The 24665-nt window shown below is 43.9% G+C and overlaps 10 non-coding genes across 10 annotated transcripts; 5 read left to right on the top strand and 5 right to left on the bottom strand.

Moving 5' to 3' along the window:
* Positions 1–8300: 8300 nt before the first annotated feature.
* trnal-aag (transfer RNA leucine (anticodon AAG)) lies at positions 8301–8382 on the bottom strand. Its single transcript has one exon. It is a non-coding gene; the product is annotated as a tRNA-Leu (tRNA).
* A 1922-nt stretch (positions 8383–10304) lies between these two features.
* trnam-cau (transfer RNA methionine (anticodon CAU)) lies at positions 10305–10376 on the top strand. The gene has a single exon. It is a non-coding gene; the product is annotated as a tRNA-Met (tRNA).
* Positions 10377–12190: 1814 nt separating this feature from the next.
* Positions 12191–12272, bottom strand: trnal-aag (transfer RNA leucine (anticodon AAG)). Its single transcript has one exon. It is a non-coding gene; the product is annotated as a tRNA-Leu (tRNA).
* Positions 12273–14195: 1923 nt separating this feature from the next.
* On the top strand, positions 14196–14267 carry trnam-cau (transfer RNA methionine (anticodon CAU)). The gene has a single exon. It is a non-coding gene; the product is annotated as a tRNA-Met (tRNA).
* Positions 14268–16081: 1814 nt separating this feature from the next.
* Positions 16082–16163, bottom strand: trnal-uag (transfer RNA leucine (anticodon UAG)). Its single transcript has one exon. It is a non-coding gene; the product is annotated as a tRNA-Leu (tRNA).
* Positions 16164–17729: 1566 nt separating this feature from the next.
* On the top strand, positions 17730–17801 carry trnam-cau (transfer RNA methionine (anticodon CAU)). Its single transcript has one exon. It is a non-coding gene; the product is annotated as a tRNA-Met (tRNA).
* A 1149-nt stretch (positions 17802–18950) lies between these two features.
* trnal-aag (transfer RNA leucine (anticodon AAG)) lies at positions 18951–19032 on the bottom strand. Its single transcript has one exon. It is a non-coding gene; the product is annotated as a tRNA-Leu (tRNA).
* Positions 19033–20954: 1922 nt separating this feature from the next.
* Positions 20955–21026, top strand: trnam-cau (transfer RNA methionine (anticodon CAU)). Its single transcript has one exon. It is a non-coding gene; the product is annotated as a tRNA-Met (tRNA).
* Positions 21027–22840: 1814 nt separating this feature from the next.
* Positions 22841–22922, bottom strand: trnal-uag (transfer RNA leucine (anticodon UAG)). The gene has a single exon. It is a non-coding gene; the product is annotated as a tRNA-Leu (tRNA).
* A 1566-nt stretch (positions 22923–24488) lies between these two features.
* Positions 24489–24560, top strand: trnam-cau (transfer RNA methionine (anticodon CAU)). Its single transcript has one exon. It is a non-coding gene; the product is annotated as a tRNA-Met (tRNA).
* The last annotated feature ends 105 nt before the right edge of the window (positions 24561–24665 follow it).

The following is a 24665-nucleotide window of genomic DNA, read 5'->3' as shown; positions in this document are numbered from 1 at the left end:
GACTGCTGGATCTTGCTCCTACGGTGTCTCACCTGTGCCTTCCTGCCTTCCATTGTCTCCACTTAGGCTGGACTGTGGAGGGGGGAGTGTGGTATTGTGGTGTGAAAAGGGTGTAGGAGCCGGCTCCTGTGGTGATTGATATTGTAATTTGATTGTGGGGGGGACTGATGTAGGTGTGGGGCTCTGGACTCTGCGGGTAGCTGTTTGCTGGGTTGGCGGGGGATGGGGGACGACGGCATTGGTTTGTCCCAGTACTGGCCAGGCTGGAATAAATCAGTATGAAAATGCCGGGCCCCCCCCCTCTTGCTTCCCTTGCTGTGGCTGCGCGCGGAGTAGGGTCGTACCCACTCCAGGGGTGTGCTGAGTGCGTGGTGGCAAGTGATATTGAAGCAGGGTGATGCCTAGGGAAGGTGTGACAATAGTTGCACGAAGGATAAAAGGCACTGAGGAAAGAAAAAAGAAAAAGAAAAAGTATAACCAACACGTCAAAATAGAGGATGACGTCTGCGCAGCGTTGTTTTTTGGTGTTGTTTGTGAGCTGTGTCTCTGCTGTTTTTGTGTTGTCTGTGTGTTGTGTTATGTGTTAAAAGGATGAAATTCGTTAATATAGGTGCACTAAAGAATTTATTTATCTGTAGTCTATCTGATTTGCACCGCAAGACAAAACCGAATTTGTTAAGATAGGAAGGAAAAATAGAAAAGCGAGCAATTTGTTTATGGGCAGAAACTGGTCCACGCTCCTTTAATGCCTAGCTTTGATTAAACAAAATTTGAGAGATGGTAAGAACTTGCTTTCTGGGATTGAATGATGTACAATTATGAAATACCGACATTTCAAAGCTAAATTTAAAATTTGAGAATGAGAGAGCGATTGAGTTAGTTAAAGTTATGAAACTACAACAGTTAACTATTATATTATTTTACCAGCAGTTATTTTGTTTATTTTTTTTTTTTTTTTTTATTCGATTGGTGGATTGGGTTGTTACGTTGAGAAAGGAAAGGAAACGATACAAATGGGCAGCTGTATTGAGCCATGGGGTTGTCACGTGCCGTTGACACCTGGCTCAACAGGGGGGATGGAAGGGCAGTTCAGTCAGCTTTATACAACATATGAATTTGATTCATATTCAAAAGTTTATAAAAAAAAAAATTGTAGAGCTTGTTTAACATGTGCTTACAGTCCACAGGGTTATAATGCCTGGTCATAATAGATGCATTCTAAAAATGGATTGAATTGGCTTCAAAATAAACACTGAAGGCCTTAACGGTGGCAAAAACGTTATGTAAAGAAATAATAGTTTGTCAACAACTGCTGTAGATGTTAAAGAATGGAATCAATAGCTCGAAAATGAATGTGGATAGTTTTTTTACTGATTGTGAAATGTGCGACAGAGTGTTCTATATAATATCCGTTGAATGGAAGAAAAAGAAAAGAAACCATTGCTTTTAGAGAATGTAGTCAACCAAAATTATATATGTACCGACATGCCAAGATCTGGGAAAAAGCTGGAAAAAACAAAAACATAATATCTTTAAATTTGAGAGGTGACGATGATCTGACTGAAATTGATGCAATTAAAGTCCCCAGAGGAGTTCCTGATTAATAAGAATTAATTGACCAAATTGAAGCGGGATGGGAGTCCTCCATTTGCTGCTGGTGGACGATGAACAAGAACGTTGACAGGATAAATTACATCCATTGCAACATGCAGAAATTGGGCAAACGGACACAAGCGGGACTTGAGGCAGTGCACGAACAGATAGCCATGCCTTCCCTAATGTCAATCCAGAACCGCAATGCTCTTGTTATGTTGTTGTCTGGGAAAGGAAGGGTCTGCGCAATGTTCAGGGAACAATGCTGCACCTTCATCCAGAATGACACCGCCCCTGATGGGAGCCTGACGAAGGTGATTGCAAACTTGCGATCTCTCAACACGAAGATGAAAGAGCACAAGTGGATGACTGCTTTTGGGAAGTATAAAGCCCTTGTGTCCTCAATTACTGCTATACTCACTTTGTGTGGATGTTGTTGTATTCCATGTCTCCGTGCTCTTTTTAATCGTCTTATCACTACAGCAATCTCGCCCATGGACGACGAGATGGCCCGGGTATGCCTAATGTCTGAACGGCAGCATGTTGATGATAACGGTGATGATAATGCAATTTTTGCACTTGAGTTTACAGACTTTTTCCCAGATCTGTGTGTTTCCGAATGATGATGTTGCAACATTTATCCTTTTTTGGTGTAAACTTATTTGTGCGCATACTTGTGATCCGACAACTGAAAATCAAGAGAAGTGGTTGTTTTTGGTAATGTAAAAATTTAGCAAATGTGTGATAAACAGGAGGGAAATGTTGGAATAATTTAAGTGAAGCCTTGGCCTGCCAGACCTGTAGGCCTTGTCTTTACGAGTTTATGGCTTTCCTTTTATCTACGTTCTTCCTCTTTAGTGACAGGGATGTCTTTTGATCCCTGTGAGAGGCCTTCACTAACAATGAGCAGAGCTTATTTGCGTAGGCGAAATGTTCTTGTTTGGTTGAATGAAACTCCATTCCTTTTAGTTAACTGTAGGTTTGGTTCGTAGATCAGAACTGTTTTTTTTGTTAAGTGTTAAACACAGTTTGAGGTAGTTGCGTACAAGTTATCCTATATTTACTCAATGTTTGTTTAAGGAACTGCATACCAGTTACCTTACATTTATTTAACATTTGTTTTAGTGTTTAGGACAAGTTACTTATTGTTATTGAGTGTTAATTTGCTAAGTAGATAAAGTCTAGCAAAGGTCTAGTTGCATTGTTCCACAGGAAAGCGGCAATTGAAGTTATCTGATCTCACTCGCGGACTACTCGGCCAACAACTGGAGAAGAACAGATGGACAAACTCTGCGGGGGTCACGGGCCGACAATGAAGTGCTAGTTCACACCACACGACATTCCTTAGCTAATCAACGTTGCTACAGACACAATCTTCCCTCCCTTTGGTGTAGCAACGCCTCTGTAACCAGGGCAACCAAAACAGTGATGAGAGGAGCAGAAGAAACATCTCAAATGACTAATGCAAAGGTTGCAGAAAAGGTGCTGTTTTTTGTTGTTTTCCGGACGTGGTGCTGTCCTTTCGGTGGCGGATCCAGGTCCAGATCACCCCAACGTTCTGGCTGAAGGTCCCAAGAAGGAGGGGGACGGAGCCTGCGTCGACTGGACCCTATAAATCTGTGGAGCGCATCTCACATGCCGTCAAACAGCTTGCCGGCAAAGGAGGATCGTGGTATCATCTGTCCCAGTGCGCCCCAGTGAAGGGTTCCTGCAAGGAACCAGACCAGCCATCGACAGTCCCCGCCCCAGTTCATACAGAGGCAGAATAATCCTCTTCCCCCTTGGTGGCCAGGTAGTCCACCCTGAGCCACTGAAGACAACGACCACGCAGCAGACATTCCCAAGTTCTCCCCGGACGGAGCAGATCTGCGAAGGGGGTGAGAATCTGGCTCACCCTCCACCAGTGGGCGTGCCAAGCCCCCAACGACTGAACAATCGCGAGCAATTTTTATCTTGATTGATAACATTCTGGTCGCCTAAGGCAGAGGGACCGTGTAACTCTTTTCCTGCATTTAATCTGGCCGCAGTTTTTTTAAATTACACACACAATTTGAACTGGAGAATTGAGGAAAAACCTCATCTTCACTGGAAGTTATTGCTTTCATTGTATTTTCTTACTTATGTTTGATTGATCGAGGTTGACATAATCATATGATAAAACAGGAGGGATATGTTAGGGTTTGGAGAATATCTTCATCGTATGATTATGTTGGAATGTAACGTGTAATAATTTAACTAGTTTGTCCTGTCTAGACAAAATTAGTTTACCAAAGTGCTAAGATCTTTTCAACTTATTGACTAGCTGCAGAGGAAGCAATCAAAGTTGCTTTGTTTACAGAACGTCGTAAAAGGTCCCCTGCTATGCTTTGATCAGAAGGGGACCGTCTTCACCTTATCCTGTGTGTTCCCACACCCCCACTTTCAACCCCACTCTGTTTCTCTCAATAAATAAGCACCTGACGAGGCCTGAGTCAGACTTCATTCGACCATCGCTGTAAGCACAGCGACGAGTGAACTCTCCGCCTGCAGGTGTCTAAAATGACTTGCTTGACTCCAGTGTGGTCCTTGCAAAATAAGTTAGAGTGAGCACCACCCTAACACATTTTACATAAAGGAAGGAAAGAAAGAAATGAAAAGATACGGACTGTTACTCACCTGCATGTGTTCACGAGCTGTTCACATTGAAGTCTTAGATGATCTCAGTACAGATTGTTTCATCAATTCTCTACGCTGCTTCATAGTAATACGTGGCGATGTAAGTCAACTGCACTGTGATCAAGGCACTAGTTTTGTGGGTAAAAAATGAGTTTCAGAACCTCATGGAAACAAGTAAACAAAAGCTCAAAGACTTAGGTTGCAAATTTGTTCTCAACCCACCTGCTTCAAGTCACATGGGAGGAGTCTGGGAGAGACAAATAAGGACAATAAGAAATGTTTTGAAGTCCATTTTGGATCAAACTGCTCAAAGGCTTGACACCTCATCCTTGAGAACCTTTATGTATGAAGCCATGGCAATTGTTAATAGCAGACCACTGAGTGCAGAATGTATCAACGACCCTGTGGAACCTGAACCACTGACACCTAACCACATACTGACAATGAAATCTACAATAATTTCACCCCCTCCTGGAGAATTTGTCAAAGAAGATCTCTAGCTGCAGAAAAGATGGAAAAGAGTTCAATATTTGCCCAACATTTTCTGGACCAGGTGGAGGAAGGAATACCTGTTGAACCTACAACAGAGAAGAAAGTGGAACAAGACTCGAAGAGACATGAAAATAAATGACATTGTATTACTACAAGATGATTGTCTACCAAGAAACCAATGGAAACTAGCCAAAGTGGTGGAAGTGTTTCCAGGAGCTGACAACAAAGTTAGGAAGGTCAAACTTCTTGTTAGTGACACCACACACGATAATAACAAAACACATACAACTAAATCATTTTTGGAAAGACCAATACACAAGACTATACTTTTACTTGAAGCTAAGGACTAATAAGACACAGCACATATTTGACATTTCCACATGGTTTAATCAGTTTATTTTGTGTTAATTGTTAAAGAATCACACAGAGTGTGATGGTGGGAGTGTAAATGATGTAAGTTTGTGCATGAAGCGTTCGCTGATTCCAGTGGATGGCGCTCTTGCGATCGATGTAGGTTTACACTAATTATTTTGAGTTATTTTGTTTGTACATTGTTTAAGTTGTGTACATTGTTTATGGCACTATTATCTCCATATTAGTAAATATATTCTATTTTTTGTAGAGAATTAGTCTAAAATTTGGGGTTCTACGTCACGTGAGTTTTGGCTCGAACTTCCGGTTCCCGTCCTGTAGCGATCAGTATAAGTGTATGGCGGACTCCGACGCTGGTGTTTAAATCCATATAAAGACTCATCTTTCAAGAAGATTAACCCCAGCCCTAGCCACAAGCAGGCAAAGTGGTGTGTTCGTTCCTCTTTATTCGTGTGTAATGTGTTTATTTGTGTAATATGTATGTATGTACGAACTAATGGTTTCGTTGTTTCTATTTCTGTTAGTTCTACGGTGATATTTTTGGCGAAGATCAATAAAATCATCTGTAAAAGGAACTCTAGTCTTCCCTTCGTGACTGAGGCTGGCATACCCACTATCGGAGCCAACCCACCACCAGGTGGTGATCAGTTGACAGCTCCGCACCTCTCTTCACCCGAGTGTCCAAAACATGCGGCCGCAAATCCGATGACACGACTACAAAATCAATCTTCGAACTGCGGCCTAGGGTGTCTTGGTGCCAAGTGCACACAGGGACACCCTTATGTTTGAACATGGTGTTCAGTATGGACAATCCGTGTCGAGCACAGAAGTGTCTAGTAGGGTCACCCATGGCAAAAGGGTCCTAGGTGAGGGGCCAGATAAAGCCCGGCTCACAAAAACCCCTAATGATAAGAAACAAAATTGGATTTGGTTTTCCCTCGCCTGGACGCGGATCACCGGGGCCCCCCTCAATCCGTATTTGAGACTCACAATGGCTTGATCCTTCAAAAATCTCTTCAGAAACATTTTACAGTGAACTCAATCTTAAAAACATAATATATTTATACAATTTTTATATTTTAACCCATTATATAATATATGAAACTCAACTTTAAAATGGGAGCTTAAGATCAGGGGATGCTTTGAGAATAATTGTCAATTTGTTTTGTATGTGTGAAGCCCTTTGAGACTGCTTGTGATTTAGGGCTATATAAATAAACTTGACTTGACTTAATTGTTAGATCAGGGACTAGTTGTTTTTTAAACCATAGCATATGATAGCATCCAGGTTAGTGCTGCCCGACTGAGCTTTGATCATAAACTAATGAAGCCTGGAACCGAATGCTTGTTTGCCGATTGGAGGACATCATGAGTAAATTGTGTTGCGCAGCAGAAGCGTGCTGGGCCCATAACCCAGAGGTCGATGGATCGAAACCATCCTCTGCTATTTGGACCTTAGTGAATTTGCAAACATTCTCTTAAGTCATACTTTTGAGAAGAAGTGCTGTGGGGATCATATTTTCCACACGTTGGCTGTGCTGCGTGGAGGTTGATCCATCCTCAATGCATACAGATTGCGAGGCATGTATGTGACTTCTTTCACCATTCTCAGTCCAAATACACAATGTCCTTACCTATTACAGTGATCCCTCGCTACTTCGCATTTCGTTTATCGCGGGTTCACTATATCGCGGAGTTTTTTTTGATTGATTGATTGAATATTTATTGATCCCCAGGGGTGGGGAAATTCAGGCCCCAGCAGTATTCATACCACAGAGTGGGTATACAAAAGACACACAGATGGCATGAGCGCAACTCAATAGGCTCTCATAAGGCTGCCACACAACGGCGCCACAAAGAAAGCCAGAAAGTGCTCAAGATAAAAGCCATCGAAGCAAAACAAAGCTAAAAGACAAAGGAAAAAAAATAACTGTGGCCAACCAGCACCCCTCAATACAAGAGAACACCCCAAAACACACAAAATAGCCTCCACGGGGTCCATAGACAGGTGTAACGGCAGTCCAGTTCAACGGCGCCCAATGGACCGTGGTCGTGAATCGGTGAAAAACATCACAAAGCAGGCAAACGTGTGAGCAGCGTCCTGGGCACCCAGTCGGATACACGTGCAGATGGTCACCACGGGGCTAGCATGGCGAAAGTCGTTGGTTCCGACGAGCACGAGGGAGCGGAGTCCCCACAGGGGTTGCGGTTGCAAGGCCAAGGCGAGGGACCCGGTCATCACTGGCCGGATAGCCTGGCTAGCACCCTCCTCTCGCCCACCTCCTCATTCCAAATTAATTGAGTTCCAAATTAAAATATCATTTAAAAGACCTTCTGCAGTTTCTACATCTGTTAAGATAAGATAAGAGGAACTTTATTAATCTCACGTGTGAGAAACTGCATGTAACAACAGCTCGATTTACAGGAAGGTCCAAGTTGGGGGATAAAGGTGCAAAAAGAGACTTCTGGACCGTAGTCCTCCTTTCATAAAAAATAGAATACAATATAAAAAGAAAAATATGGAAAAATAACAGCAATTGTAGTAAAACTAAAAATATAAGCTATGAATATTTGCAAAAAGAAGATAAAATAGTGGTAAAGTGTCGTAAAGTGTATGAAGAGTATGAAGTTTAGTAATGCTAATAACAAAAAGAAATAGTGCACGGGTTATCGAAGTGAAATAGATCCATGCATTGTGTGGCAGAGGATATTGCACATCGGGCTTAAATTGCACATTGGGGTTAAGAATTGCACGTTACGGGGAAAAGTATTGCACAGAAGGATGTGTTTACAGGTTGTCATTGTACAGCCTAATTGTGGTGGGGATGAAGGAGCTGCGGTAGCGTTCCTTCATACACGGGGGGAGTCTGAGTCTCTGACTGAAGGGGCTGCTCAAGTTCTCCAAGGTCAGATGCAGTGGGTGAGAGGGGTTGTTCCTGATGGATGCTAGCCTGGCTAGCACCCTCCTCTCGCCCACCTCCTCAACAGTGTCAAGAGGGCAGCCCACCACAGAGCTCGCCCTCTTAACCAGTTTGTTGAGCCTCTTCCTATCCCTCTCTGTGCTGCTCGGAGCACAACAGACCACAGCGTAGAGGATAGCAGAGGCTACCACTTCTGAGTCCTGATACTTTACACAGCTGCACTGACAGGAGTTGGGCAAGAAGAAAACACCTGAATTGATGCACAAGTGGCAGTGGTGGGATTTGAACCCACGCCTCATGAGAGACTGGAGCCTTAATCCAGCGCCTTAGACCGCTCGGCCACACTACCGATCTTCTGCAGATTCTCCATTTGTTGATCATTCTATTAAGACGTGAAATTGGAGGATACCTAGTTGGTTTCTTCACCAGCATCCAGGTTAGTGCTGGCCGACGGAGCTTTGTTCATAATGTAATGAAGCCTGTACACAACAGATGCGAAAAAATATGAGTGACAATCAGAAGATTAAAACTTTGAAATCGGAAGACACATAGCTAGTTTCCCCACACAGCACCCAAATTAGTGCTGTCCTACACCGCCTTGTTGATAATGTAACAAAGAAGAAACATTCCATCCTCAACAACGAACAGGCTGGACATACTAAGCCAACTCCTACATTCGGAAACGGCTCGGTTTACCGAAAGGCTTCTCTGAAACGGGCTTGTTCGAGGCAACCGCGCTGCAGCTGCCGATCCAGTCCATAATCTTGAGCTACAAGCAGGAGAAGGTCAGGTTCGTTCTTGAGTTAAAAGAATCCTCAGATCGTACTGTGAGAATTGCACTTGTGGTGCTATCGGCAGGCTTCAACATCAGGAAATAATTGGCAAGGTGCAAGAAAGGAGAGTGGGGCTTGGCTGGGAAGAGCCTCCACGACTCTGGTCCAAGGCCACAAAGAGGGAACGAAAAGCTTGGTTGTGGAAGAGGTTTCAAGATCAAAGCAGGAGCAGTCCACCATCAAGGCCGTGTCACAGGGTGGCCAAAGGAGATGGACCACTTGGGAAGGGGAGACCTCTCAGCTGGGCTTACCTGTGGAAGATGCCGCAAGCCAGACAGCTTTCTGATCAGGTCAACTTATCCACAGAAAGCTCCGCCAGTGATTTGACAAGGAAGGGAGCTGTCCCTCTTGCAGCGCACCAAACGCAAGCCTACAGCACCTACTGTCAGGCTGCAAAAGAGCACTGACATAGGCACCCTATAGACGGCGCCAGTCCTGACGAAGCTGGCCGAAGTTCTCGAGACCAGCAGAAAAGAGTTCCAACAACCAGTCTGCAGCCAAACAGCTCCCTGTTAGGTTTGTGAGGAAAGGGGGGAGAAGCGGAGACACCAGCCCTCCTGTTCCAGTTTCAGGCAAGGGACTGGAACATGAGGGCTGGTGTCTCCGCTGCACAGCTGAACTTTCCGCATGAAATCACCACCACTCCACGTCAATTACGTTTCACATGGAATATGTCTCCTCATGAGAGACTGAAGGCTTAATTCAGTGCTTTACCGCTCTGCCACACTACCTACCTAGAATCCTCAACTTCAATTTAAAATGCAGAAGCCATAGTCATATAAACACCAAGGATCAGGAACAACACTTTTTTTCAATCTTTGTTGAACTTAAGTGTCGGTCGTTGCCTGTACAGATAGACTTCTCACCTCATGGTGTTCAGTATGGACAATCCGTGTCGAGCACAGAAGTGTCTAGTAGGGTCACCCATGGCAAAAGGGTCCTAGGTGAGAGGCCAGATAAAGCACGGCTCACAAAAACCCCTAATGATAAGAAACAAAATTGGATTTGGTTTTCCCTCGCCTGGACGCGGATCACCGGGGCCCCCCTCAATCCGTATTTGAGACTCACAATGGCTTGATCCTTCAAAAATCTCTTCAGAAACATTTTACAGTCAACTCAATCTTAAAAACATAATATATTTATACATGTTTGATATTTTTATATTTTAATCCATTATATAATATATTAGACTCATCTTTAAAATGGGAGCTTAAGATCAGGGGATGCTTTTGAGAATAATTGTCAATTTGTTTTGTATGTGTGAAGCTCTTTGAGACTGCTTAATTGTTAGATCAGGGACTAGTTGTTTTTTAAACCATAGCATATGATCGCATCCACGTTAGTGCTGCCCGACTGAGCTTTGATCATAAACTAATGAAGCCTGGAACCAAATGCTTGTTTGCCAATTGGAGGACATCATGAGTAACCAGTGTTATGCAGCAGAGTGGCGCAGCGGAAGCGTGCTGGGCCCATAACCCAGAGGTCGATGGATCGAAACCATCCTCTGCTATTTGGACCTTAGTGAAGTTTGCAAAGCTTTGGACATTCTCTTAAGTCATACTTTTGGGAAGAAGTGCTGTGGGGATAATATTTTCCACACGTTGGCTGTGCTGCGTGGAGGTTGATCCATCCTCAATGCATACAGATTGCGAGGCATGTATGTGACTTCTTTCACCATTCTCAGTCCAAATACACAATGTCCTTACCTATTACAGTGATCCCTCGCTACTTCACATTTCGTTTATCGCGGGTTCACTATATCGCGGAGTTTTTTTTCCAAATTAAAAAATCATTTAAAAGACCTTCTGCAGTTTCTACATCTGTGTCAGGTTTATTTCGCTGACTGAATAACTATTAAGAAGAGCAACAGCAAACAAACCACAAGTGAGACAGTATATTAAGTCTTTTCTCGCGAGGAGTGCAGTACAGATAACTTAATACAATCTCTACACACACTGAATATCTGTAGGCACTCCCGCTCTTTTTATTTGGATTTGCCCTACCCACAGTGTGAGACATAAGCCACTAAAAGGGGAGGAGGAAAGCATGTGGGCTTTGTCTCGTAAGCAAAAATCACTAGGTGTTTACATACTGATAAGAACATCTGGGAAGAGTTTGAGTGGACTGGATACAGAAGAAAAAACCTTTGACCTCTAGTTAAAACATAGCAAGGGAAGTTTTACGACATTGTGTAGGATGCAACAAGCTAAGTTATTTATTACTGGTTATATACATTCCAACCTAATCCTACGATCAAGATAGTTGGGAAACCCTGACTTTAATGGTCACTTGGAGGTTCATCTGGGGTGCAGGACAGCAATGAGGCATGTTGTCTAACAAAGTGGTCTTTGTTAGAAAGGAACTGTCCTTCTGTGGTACATCATAAAAACAGCAAGGCCAAACAGCAAGCATATATTGCAGTAATATTGCGGTAAGGCATTGATTAGAAAACGCATGATAACATATATATACATTTTTCTAACAATCTGTTAAAATAAGATAAGAGGAACTTTATTAATCTCACGTGTGAGAAACTGCATGTAACAACAGCTCGATTTACAGGAAGGTACAAGTTAGGGGATAAAGGTGCAAAAAGAGACTTCTGGACCGTAGTCCTCCGGCATAAAAAATAGAATACAATATAAAAAGAAAAATATGGAAAAATAACAGCAATTGTAGTAAAACTAGAAATATAAGCTATGAATATTTACAAAAAGAAGATAAAATAGTGGTAAAGTGTCGTAAAGTGTATGAAGAGTATGAAGTTTAGTAATGCTAATAACAAAAAGAAATAGTGCACGGGTTATCGAAGTGAAATAGATCCATGCATTGTGTGGCAGAGGATATTGCACATTGGGCTTAGATTGCACATTGGGGTTAAGAATTGCACGTTACGTGGAAAAGTATTGCACAGAAGGATGTGTTTACAGGTTGTCATTGTACAGCCTAATTGCGGTGGGGATGAAGGAGCTGCGGTAGCGTTCCTTCTTACACGGGGGGAGTCTGAGTCTCTGACTGAAGGGGCTGCTCAAGTTCTCAAAGGTCAGATGCAGTGGGTGAGAGGGGTTGTTCCTGATGGATGCTAGCCTGGCTAGCACCCTCCTCTCGCCCACCTCCTCAACAGTGTCAAGAGGGCAGCCCACCACAGAGCTCGCCCTCTTAACCAGTTTGTTGAGCCTCTTCCTATCCCTCTCTGTGCTGCTCGGAGCACAACAGACCACAGCGTAGAGGATAGCAGAGGCTACCACTTCTGAGTCCTGATACTTTACACAGCTGCACTGACAGGAGTTGGGCAAGAAGAAAACACCTGAATTGATGCACAAGTGGCAGTGGTGGGATTTGAACCCACGCCTCATGAGAGACTGGAGCCTTAATCCAGCGCCTTAGACCGCTCGGCCACACTACCGACCTTCTGCGTTTCTCCATTTGTTGATCATTCTATTAAGACGTGAAATTGGAGGATACCTAGTTGGTTTCTTCACCAGCATCCAGGTTAGTGCTGGCCGACGGAGCTTTGTTCATAATGTAATGAAGCCTGTACACAACAGATGCGAAAAAATATGAGTGACAATCAGAAGATTAAAACTTTGAAATCGGAAGACACATAGCTAGTTTCCCCACACAGCACCCAAATTAGTGCTGTCCTACACCGCCTTGTTGATAATGTAACAAAGAAGAAACATTCCATCCTCAACAACGAACAGGCTGGACATACTAAGCCAACTCCTACATTCGGAAACGGCTCGGTTTACCGAAAGGCTTCTCTGAAACGGGCTTGTTCGAGGCAACCGCGCTGCAACTGCCGATCCAGTCCATAATCTTGAGCTACAAGCAGGAGAAGGTCAGGTTCGTTCTTGAGTTAAAAGAATCCTCAGATCGTACTGTGAGAATTGCACTTGTGGTGCTATCGGCAGGCTTCAACATCAGGAAATAATTGGCAAGGTGCAAGAAAGGAGAGTGGGGCTTGGCTGGGAAGAGCCTCCACGACTCTGGTCCAAGGCCACAAAGAGGGAACGAAAAGCTTGGTTGTGGAAGAGGTTTCAAGATCAAAGCAGGAGCAGTCCACCATCAAGGCCGTGTCACAGGGTGGCCAAAGGAGATGGACCACTTGGGAATGGGAGTCCTCTCAGCTGGGCTTACCTGTGGAAGATCCCGCAAGCCAGACAGCTTTCTGATCAGGTCAACTTATCCACAGAAAGCTCCGCCAGTGATTTGACAAGGAAGGGAGCTGTCCCTCTTGCAGCGCACCAAACGCAAGCCTACAGCACCTACTGTCAGGCTGCAAAAGAGCACTGACACAGGCACGCTATAGACGGCGCCAGTCCTGACGAAGCTGGCCGAAGTTCTCGAGACCAGCAGAAAAGAGTTCCAACAACCAGTCTGCAGCCAAACAGCTCCCTGTTAGGTTTGTGAGGAAAGGGGAGAGAAGCGGAGACACCAGCCCTCCTGTTCCAGTTTCAGGCAAGGGACTGGAACATGAGGGCTGGTGTCTCCACTGCACAGCTGAACTTTCCCCATGAAATCACCACCACTCCACGTCAATTAGGTTTCACATGGAATATGTCTCCTCATGAGAGACTGAAGGCTTAATTCAGTGCTTTAAACCGCTCGGCCACACTACCTACCTAGAATCCTCAACTTCAATTTAAAATGCAGAAGCCATAGTCATATAAACACCAAGGATCAGGAACAACACTTTTTTTCAATCTTTGTTGAACTTAAGTGTCGGTCGTTGCCTGTACAGATAGACTTCTCACCTCATGGTGTTCAGTATGGACAATCCGTGTCGAGCACAGAAGTGTCTAGTAGGGTCACCCATGGCAAAAGGGTCCTAGGTGAGAGGCCAGATAAAGCACGGCTCACAAAAACCCCTAATGATAAGAAACAAAATTGGATTTGGTTTTCCCTCGCCTGGACGCGGATCACCGGGGCCCCCCTCAATCCGTATTTGAGACTCACAATGGCTTGATCCTTCAAAAATCTCTTCAGAAACATTTTACAGTGAACTCAATCTTAAAAACATAATATATTTATACATGTTTAATATTTTTATATTTTAATCCATTATATAATATATTAGACTCATCTTTAAAATGGGAGCTTAAGATCAGGGGATGCTTTTGAGAATAATTGTCAATTTGTTTTGTATGTGTGAAGCCCTTTGAGACTGCTTAATTGTTAGATCAGGGACTAGTTGTTTTTTAAACCATAGCATATGATCGCATCCACGTTAGTGCTGCCCGACTGAGCTTTGATCATAAACTAATGAAGCCTGGAACCGAATGCTTGTTTGCCAATTGGAGGACATCATGAGTAACCAGTGTTATGCAGCAGAGTGGCGCAGCGGAAGCGTGCTGGGCCCATAACCCAGAGGTCGATGGATCGAAACCATCCTCTGCTATTTGGACCTTAGTGAAGTTTGCAAAGCTTCGGACATTCTCTTAAGTCATACTTTTGAGAAGAAGTGCTGTGGGGATAATATTTTCCACACGTTGGCTGTGCTGCGTGGAGGTTGATCCATCCTCAATGCATACAGATTGCGAGGCATGTATGTGACTTCTTTCACCATTCTCAGTCCAAATACACAATGTCCTTACCTATTACAGTGATCCCTCGCTACTTCGCATTTCGTTTATCGCGGGTTCACTATATCGCGGAGTTTTTTTTCCAAATTAAAAAATCATTTAAAAGACCTTCTGCAGTTTCTACATCTGTGTCAGGTTTATTTCGCTGACTGAATAACTATTAAGAAGAGCAACAGCAAACAAACCACAAGTGAGACAGTATATTAAGTCTTTTCTCGCGAGGAGTGCAGTACAGATAGCTTAATACAATCTCTACACACACTGAATATCTGTAGGCACTCCCGCTCTTTTTATTTGGATTTGCCCTACCCACAGTGTGAGACATAAGCCACTAAAAGGGGAGGAGGAAAGCATGTGGGCTTTGTCTCGTAAGCAAAAATCACTAGGTGTTTACATACTGATAAGAACATCTGGGAAGAGTTTGAGTGGACTGGATACAGAAGAAAAAACCTTTGACCTCTAATTAAAACATAGCAAGGGAAGTTTTACGACATTGTGTAGGATGCAACAAGCTAAGTTATTTATTACTGGTTATATACATTCCAACCTAATCCTACGATCAAGATAGTTGCGAAACCCTGACTTTAATGGTCACTTGGAGGTTCATCTGGGGTGCAGGACAGCAATGAGGCATGTTGTCTAACAAAGTGGTCTTTGTTAGAAAGGAACTGTCCTTCTGTGGTACATCATAAAAACAGCAAGGCCAAACAGCAAGCATATATTGCAGTAATATTGCGGTAAGGCATTGATTAGAAAACGCATGATAACATATATATACATTTTTCTAACAATCTGTTAAAATAAGATAAGAGGAACTTTATTAATCTCACGTGTGAGAAACTGCATGTAACAACAGCTCGATTTACAGGAAGGTACAAGTTAGGGGATAAAGGTGCAAAAAGAGACTTCTGGACCGTAGTCCTCCGGCATAAAAAATAGAATACAATATAAAAAGAAAAATATGGAAAAATAACAGCAATTGTAGTAAAACTAAAAATATAAGCTATGAATATTTACAAAAAGAAGATAAAATAGTGGTAAAGTGTCGTAAAGTGTATGAAGAGTATGAAGTTTAGTAATGCTAATAACAAAAAGAAATAGTGCACGGGTTATCGAAGTGAAATAGATCCATGCATTGTGTGGCAGAGGATATTGCACATTGGGCTTAAATTGCACATTGGGGTTAAGAATTGCACGTTACGGGGAAAAGTATTTCACAGAAGGATGTGTTTAGAGGTTGTCATTGTACAGCCTAATTGCGGTGGGGATGAAGGAGCTGCGGTAGCGTTCCTTCTTACACGGGGGGAGTCTGAGTCTCTGACTGAAGGGGCTGCTCAAGTTCTCCAAGGTCAGATGCAGTGGGTGAGAGGGGTTGTTCCTGATGGATGTTAGCCTGGCTAGCACCCTCCTCTCACCCACCTCCTCAACAGTGTCAAGAGGGCAGCCTACCACAGAGCTGGCCCTCTTAACCAGTTTCTTGAGCCTCTTCCTATCCCTCTCTGTGCTGCTCGGAGCCCAACAGACCACAGCGTAGAGGATAGCAGAGGCTACCACTTCTGAGTCCTGATACTTTACACAGCTGCACTGACAGGAGTTGGGCAAGAAGAAAACACCTGAATTGATGCATAAGTGGCAGTGGTGGGATTTGAACCCACGCCTCAGGAGAGACTGGAGCCTAAATCCAGCGGCTTAGACCGCTCGGCCACACTACCGACCTTCTGCAGTTTCTACATTTATTGATCATTCTATTAAGACGTGAAATTGGAGGATACCTAGTTGGTTTCTTCACCAGCATCCAGGTTAGTGCTGGCCGACGGAGCTTTGTTCATTATGTAATGAAGCCTGTACACAACAGATGCGAAACAATATGAGTGACAATCAGAAGATTAAAACTTTGAAATCGGAAGACACATAGCTAGTTTCCCCACACAGCACCCAAATTAGTGCTTTCCTAAACCGCCTTGTTGATAATGTAACAAAGAAGAAACATTCCATCCTCAACAACGAACAGGCTGGACATACTAAGCCAACTCCTACATTCGGAAATGCCTCGGTTTACCGAAAGGCTTCTCTGACACGGGCTTGTTCGGGGCAACCGCGCTGCAACTGCCGATCCAGTCCATAACCTTGGACTACAAGCAGGAGAAGGCAGGAAGGGAGCTGTCCCTTGTGCAGCGCACCTAACGCAAGCCTACAGCACCTACTGTCAGGCTGCAAAAGAGCACTGACACAGGCACGCTATAGACGACGCCAGTCCTGACGAAGCTTGCCGAAGTTCTCAAGACCAGCAGAAAAGAGTTCCAACAACCAGTCTGCAGCCAAACAGCTCCCTGTTAGGTTTGTGAGGAAAGGGGAGAGAAGCAGAGACACCAGCCCTCCTGTTCCAGTTCCAGGCAAGGGACTGGAACATGAGGGCTGGTGTCTCCGCTGCACAGCTGAACTTTCCCCATGAAATCACCACCACTCCACATCAATTAGGTTTCACATGGAATATGTCTCCTCATGAGAGACTGAAGGCTTAATTCAGTGCTTTAAACCGCTCGGCCACACTACCTACCTAGAATCCTCAACTTCAATTTAAAATGCAGAAGCCATAGTCAAGGATCAAGAACAACACTTTTTTTCAATCTTTGTTGAACTTAAGTGTCGGTCGTTGCCCGTACAGATAGACTTCTCACCTCATGGTGTTCAGTATGGACAATCCGTGTCGAGCACAGAAGTGTCTAGTAGGGTCACCCATGGCAAATGGGTCCTAGGTGAGGGGCCAGATAAAGCACGGCTCACAAAAACTCCTAATGATAAGAAACAAAATTGGATTTGGTTTTCCCTCGCCTGGACGCGGATCACCGGGGCCCCCCTCAATCCGTATTTGAGACTCACAATGGCTTGATCCTTCAAAAATCTCTTCAGAAACATTTTACAGTGAACTCAATCTTAAAAACATAATATATTTATACAATTTTTATATTTTAACCCATTATATATTATATTAGACTCAACTTTAAAATGGGAGCTTAAGATCAGGGGATGCTTTGAGAATAATTGTCAATTTGTTTTGTATGTGTGAAGCCCTTTGAGACTGCTTGTGATTTAGGGCTATATAAATAAACTTGACTTGACTTAATTGTTAGATCAGGGACTAGTTGTTTTTTAAACCATAGCATTTGATAGCATCCAGGTTAGTGCTGCCCGACTGAGCTTTGATCATAAACTAATGAAGCCTGGAACCGAATGCTTGTTTGCCAATTGGAGGACATCATGAGTAACCTGTGTTATGCAGCAGAGTGGCGCAGCGGAAGCGTGCTGGGCCCATAACCCAGAGGTCGATGGATCGAAACCATCCTCTGCTATTTGGACCTTAGTGAAGTTTGCAAAGCTTTGGACATTCTCTTAAGTCATACTTTTGAGAAGAAGTGCTGTGGGGATAATATTTTCCACACGTTGGCTGTGCTGCGTGGAGGGTGATCCATCCTCAATGCATACAGATTGCGAGGCATGTATGTGACTTCTTTCACCATTCTCAGTCCAAATACACAATGTCCTTACCTATTACATTTATCCCTCGCTACTTAGCATTTCGTTTATCGCGGGTTCACTATATCGCGGAGTTTTTTTTCCAAATTAAAAAAACATTTAAAAGACCTTCTGCAGTTTCTACATCTGTTAAGATAAGATAAGAGGAACTTTATTAATCTCACGTGTGAGAAACTGCATGTAACAACAGCTCGATTCACAGGAAGGTACAAGTTGGGGGATAAAGGTGCAAAAAGAGACTTCTGGACCGTAGTCCTCCTTTCATAAAAAATAGAATACAATATAAAAAGAAAAATATGGAAAAATAACAGCAATTGTAGTAAAACTAAAAATATAAGCTATGAATATTTGCAAAAAGAAGATAAAATAGTGGTAAAGTGTCGTAAAGTGTATGAAGAGTATGAAGTTTAGTAATGCTAATAACAAAAAGAAATAGTGCACGGGTTATCGAAGTGAAATAGATCCATGCATTGTGTGGCAGAGGATATTGCACATCGGGCTTAAATTGCACATTGGGGTTAAGAATTGCACGTTACGGGGAAAAGTATTGCACAGAAGGATGTGTTTACAGGTTGTCATTGTACAGCCTAATTGTGGTGGGGATGAAGGAGCTGCGGTAGCGTTCCTTCATACACGGGGGGAGTCTGAGTCTCTGACTGAAGGGGCTGCTCAAGTTCTCCAAGGTCAGATGCAGTGGGTGAGAGGGGTTGTTCCTGATGGATGCTAGCCTGGCTAGCACCCTCCTCTCGCCCACCTCCTCAACAGTGTCAAGAGGGCAGCCCACCACAGAGCTCGCCCTCTTAACCAGTTTGTTGAGCCTCTTCCTATCCCTCTCTGTGCTGCTCGGAGCACAACAGACCACAGCGTAGAGGATAGCAGAGGCTACCACTTCTGAGTCCTGATACTTTACACAGCTGCACTGACAGGAGTTGGGCAAGAAGAAAACACCTGAATTGATGCATAAGTGGCAGTGGTGGGATTTGAACCCACGCCTCATGAGAGACTGGAGCCTTAATCCAGCGCCTTAGACCGCTCGGCCACACTACCGATCTTCTGCAGTTTCTCCATTTGTTGATCATTCTATTAAGACGTGAAATTGGAGGATACCTAGTTGGTTTCTTCACCAGCATCCAGGTTAGTGCTGGCCGACGGAGCTTTGTTCATAATGTAATGAAGCCTGTACACAACAGATGCGAAAAAATATGAGTGACAATCAGAAGATTAAAACTTTGAAATCGGAAGACACATAGCTAGTTTCCCCACACAGCACCCAAATTAGTGCTGTCCTACACCGCCTTGTTGATAATGTAACAAAGAAGAAACATTCCATCCTCAACAACGAACAGGCTGGACATACTAAGCCAACTCCTACATTCGGAAACGGCTCGGTTTACCGAAAGGCTTCTCTGAAACGGGCTTGTTCGAGGCAACCGCGCTGCAGCTGCCGATCCAGTCCATAATCTTGAGCTACAAGCAGGAGAAGGTCAGGTTCGTTCTTGAGTTAAAAGAATCCTCAGATCGTACTGTGAGAATTGCACTTGTGGTGCTATCGGCAGGCTTCAACATCAGGAAATAATTGGCAAGGTGCAAGAAAGGAGAGTGGGGCTTGGCTGGGAAGAGCCTCCACGACTCTGGTCCAAGGCCACAAAGAGGGAACGAAAAGCTTGGTTGTGGAAGAGGTTTCAAGATCAAAGCAGGAGCAGTCCACCATCAAGGCCGTGTCACAGGGTCGCCAAAGGAGATGGACCACTTGGGAAGGGGAGACCTCTCAGCTGGGCTTACCTGTGGAAGATGCCGCAAGCCAGACAGCTTTCTGATCAGGTCAACTTATCCACAGAAAGCTCCGCCAGTGATTTGACAAGGAAGGGAGCTGTCCCTCTTGCAGCGCACCAAACGCAAGCCTACAGCACCTACTGTCAGGCTGCAAAAGAGCACTGACATAGGCACCCTATAGACGGCGCCAGTCCTGACGAAGCTGGCCGAAGTTCTCGAGACCAGCAGAAAAGAGTTCCAACAACCAGTCTGCAGCCAAACAGCTCCCTGTTAGGTTTGTGAGGAAAGGGGGGAGAAGCGGAGACACCAGCCCTCCTGTTCCAGTTTCAGGCAAGGGACTGGAACATGAGGGCTGGTGTCTCCGCTGCACAGCTGAACTTTCCGCATGAAATCACCACCACTCCACGTCAATTACGTTTCACATGGAATATGTCTCCTCATGAGAGACTGAAGGCTTAATTCAGTGCTTTACCGCTCTGCCACACTACCTACCTAGAATCCTCAACTTCAATTTAAAATGCAGAAGCCATAGTCATATAAACACCAAGGATCAGGAACAACACTTTTTTTCAATCTTTGTTGAACTTAAGTGTCGGTCGTTGCCTGTACAGATAGACTTCTCACCTCATGGTGTTCAGTATGGACAATCCGTGTCGAGCACAGAAGTGTCTAGTAGGGTCACCCATGGCAAAAGGGTCCTAGGTGAGAGGCCAGATAAAGCACGGCTCACAAAAACCCCTAATGATAAGAAACAAAATTGGATTTGGTTTTCCCTCGCCTGGACGCGGATCACCGGGGCCCCCCTCAATCCGTATTTGAGACTCACAATGGCTTGATCCTTCAAAAATCTCTTCAGAAACATTTTACAGTCAACTCAATCTTAAAAACATAATATATTTATACATGTTTGATATTTTTATATTTTAATCCGTTATATAATATATTAGACTCATCTTTAAAATGGGAGCTTAAGATCAGGGGATGCTTTTGAGAATAATTGTCAATTTGTTTTGTATGTGTGAAGCTCTTTGAGACTGCTTAATTGTTAGATCAGGGACTAGTTGTTTTTTAAACCATAGCATATGATCGCATCCACGTTAGTGCTGCCCGACTGAGCTTTGATCATAAACTAATGAAGCCTGGAACCAAATGCTTGTTTGCCAATTGGAGGACATCATGAGTAACCAGTGTTATGCAGCAGAGTGGCGCAGCGGAAGCGTGCTGGGCCCATAACCCAGAGGTCGATGGATCGAAACCATCCTCTGCTATTTGGACCTTAGTGAAGTTTGCAAAGCTTTGGACATTCTCTTAAGTCATACTTTTGGTAAGAAGTGCTGTGGGGATAATATTTTCCACACGTTGGCTGTGCTGCGTGGAGGTTGATCCATCCTCAATGCATACAGATTGCGAGGCATGTATGTGACTTCTTTCACCATTCTCAGTCCAAATACACAATGTCCTTACCTATTACAGTGATCCCTCGCTACTTCACATTTCGTTTATCGCGGGTTCACTATATCGCGGAGTTTTTTTTCCAAATTAAAAAATCATTTAAAAGACCTTCTGCAGTTTCTACATCTGTGTCAGGTTTATTTCGCTGACTGAATAACTATTAAGAAGAGCAACAGCAAACAAACCACAAGTGAGACAGTATATTAAGTCTTTTCTCGCGAGGAGTGCAGTACAGATAACTTAATACAATCTCTACACACACTGAATATCTGTAGGCACTCCCGCTCTTTTTATTTGGATTTGCCCTACCCACAGTGTGAGACATAAGCCACTAAAAGGGGAGGAGGAAAGCATGTGGGCTTTGTCTCGTAAGCAAAAATCACTAGGTGTTTACATACTGATAAGAACATCTGGGAAGAGTTTGAGTGGACTGGATACAGAAGAAAAAACCTTTGACCTCTAGTTAAAACATAGCAAGGGAAGTTTTACGACATTGTGTAGGATGCAACAAGCTAAGTTATTTATTACTGGTTATATACATTCCAACCTAATCCTACGATCAAGATAGTTGGGAAACCCTGACTTTAATGGTCACTTGGAGGTTCATCTGGGGTGCAGGACAGCAATGAAGCATGTTGTCTAACAAAGTGGTCTTTGTTAGAAAGGAACTGTCCTTCTGTGGTACATCATAAAAACAGCAAGGCCAAACAGCAAGCATATATTGCAGTAATATTGCGGTAAGGCATTGATTAGAAAACGCATGATAACATATATATACATTTTTCTAACAATCTGTTAAAATAAGATAAGAGGAACTTTATTAATCTCACGTGTGAGAAACTGCATGTAACAACAGCTCGATTTACAGGAAGGTACAAGTTAGGGGATAAAGGTGCAAAAAGAGACTTCTGGACCGTAGTCCTCCGGCATAAAAAATAGAATACAATATAAAAAGAAAAATATGGAAAAATAACAGCAATTGTAGTAAAACTAAAAATATAAGCTATGAATATTTACAAAAAGAAGATAAAATAGTGGTAAAGTGTCGTAAAGTGTATGAAGAGTATGAAGTTTAGTAATGCTAATAACAAAAAGAAATAGTGCACGGGTTATCGAAGTGAAATAGATCCATGCATTGTGTGGCAGAGGATATTGCACATTGGGCTTAAATTGCACATTGGGGTTAAGAATTGCACGTTACGGGGAAAAGTATTGCACAGAAGGATGTGTTTACAGGTTGTCATTGTACAGCCTAATTGCGGTGGGGATGAAGGAGCTGCGGTAGCGTTCCTTCTTACACGGGGGGAGTCTGAGTCTCTGACTGAAGGGGCTGCTCAAGTTCTCCAAGGTCAGATGCAGTGGGTGAGAGGGGTTGTTCCTGATGGATGTTAGCCTGGCTAGCACCCTCCTCTCGCCCACCTCCTCAACAGTGTCAAGAGGGCAGCCTACCACAGAGCTGGCCCTCTTAACCAGTTTCTTGAGCCTCTTCATATCCCTCTCTGTGCTGCTCGGAGCCCAACAGACCACAGCGTAGAGGATAGCAGAGGCTACCACTTCTGAGTCCTGATACTTTACACAGCTGCACTGACAGGAGTTGGGCAAGAAGAAAACACCTGAATTGATGCATAAGTGGCAGTGGTGGGATTTGAACCCACGCCTCAGGAGAGACTGGAGCCTAAATCCAGCGGCTTAGACCGCTCGGCCACACTACCGACCTTCTGCAGTTTCTACATTTATTGATCATTCTATTAAGACGTGAAATTGGAGGATACCTAGTTGGTTTCTTCACCAGCATCCAGGTTAGTGCTGGCCGACGGAGCTTTGTTCATTATGTAATGAAGCCTGTACACAACAGATGCGAAACAATATGAGTGACAATCAGAAGATTAAAACTTTGAAATCGGAAGACACATAGCTAGTTTCCCCACACAACACCCAAATTAGTGCTTTCCTAAACCGCCTTGTTGATAATGTAACAAAGAAGAAACATTCCATCCTCAACAACGAACAGGCTGGACATACTAAGCCAACTCCTACATTCGGAAATGCCTCGGTTTACCGAAAGGCTTCTCTGACACGGGCTTGTTCGGGGCAACCGCGCTGCAACTGCCGATCCAGTCCATAACCTTGGACTACAAGCAGGAGAAGGCAGGAAGGGAGCTGTCCCTTGTGCAGCGCACCTAACGCAAGCCTACAGCACCTACTGTCAGGCTGCAAAAGAGCACTGACACAGGCACGCTATAGACGACGCCAGTCCTGACGAAGCTTGCCGAAGTTCTCAAGACCAGCAGAAAAGAGTTCCAACAACCAGTCTGCAGCCAAACAGCTCCCTGTTAGGTTTGTGAGGAAAGGGGAGAGAAGCAGAGACACCAGCCCTCCTGTTCCAGTTCCAGGCAAGGGACTGGAACATGAGGGCTGGTGTCCCCGCTGCACAGCTGAACTTTCCCCATGAAATCACCACCACTCCACATCAATTAGGTTTCACATGGAATATGTCTCCTCATGAGAGACTGAAGGCTTAATTCAGTGCTTTAAACCGCTCGGCCACACTACCTACCTAGAATCCTCAACTTCAATTTAAAATGCAGAAGCCATAGTCAAGGATCAAGAACAACACTTTTTTTCAATCTTTGTTGAACTTAAGTGTCGGTCGTTGCCCGTACAGATAGACTTCTCACCTCATGGTGTTCAGTATGGACAATCCGTGTCGAGCACAGAAGTGTCTAGTAGGGTCACCCATGGCAAATGGGTCCTAGGTGAGGGGCCAGATAAAGCACGGCTCACAAAAACTCCTAATGATAAGAAACAAAATTGGATTTGGTTTTCCCTCGCCTGGACACGGATCACCGGGGCCCCCCTCAATCCGTATTTGAGACTCACAATGGCTTGATCCTTCAAAAATCTCTTCAGAAACATTTTACAGTGAACTCAATCTTAAAAACATAATATATTTATACAATTTTTATATTTTAACCCATTATATATTATATTAGACTCAACTTTAAAATGGGAGCTTAAGATCAGGGGATGCTTTGAGAATAATTGTCAATTTGTTTTGTATGTGTGAAGCCCTTTGAGACTGCTTGTGATTTAGGGCTATATAAATAAACTTGACTTGACTTAATTGTTAGATCAGGGACTAGTTGTTTTTTAAACCATAGCATATGATAGCATCCAGGTTAGTGCTGCCCGACTGAGCTTTGATCATAAACTAATGAAGCCTGGAACCGAATGCTTGTTTGCCAATTGGAGGAAATCATGAGTAACCTGTGTTATGCAGCAGAGTGGCGCAGCGGAAGCGTGCTGGGCCCATAACCCAGAGGTCGATGGATCGAAACCATCCTCTGCTATTTGGACCTTAGTGAAGTTTGCAAAGCTTTGGACATTCTCTTAAGTCATACTTTTGAGAAGAAGTGCTGTGGGGATAATATTTTCCACACGTTGGCTGTGCTGCG

Source organism: Syngnathus typhle, linkage group LG4 (assembly GCF_033458585.1).
Source record: "Syngnathus typhle isolate RoL2023-S1 ecotype Sweden linkage group LG4, RoL_Styp_1.0, whole genome shotgun sequence".
Lineage (NCBI taxonomy): Eukaryota > Metazoa > Chordata > Actinopteri > Syngnathiformes > Syngnathidae > Syngnathus > Syngnathus typhle.
Note: the sequence above shows the minus strand (reverse complement) of the source record. Positions and strands in the feature narration are given on the sequence as shown.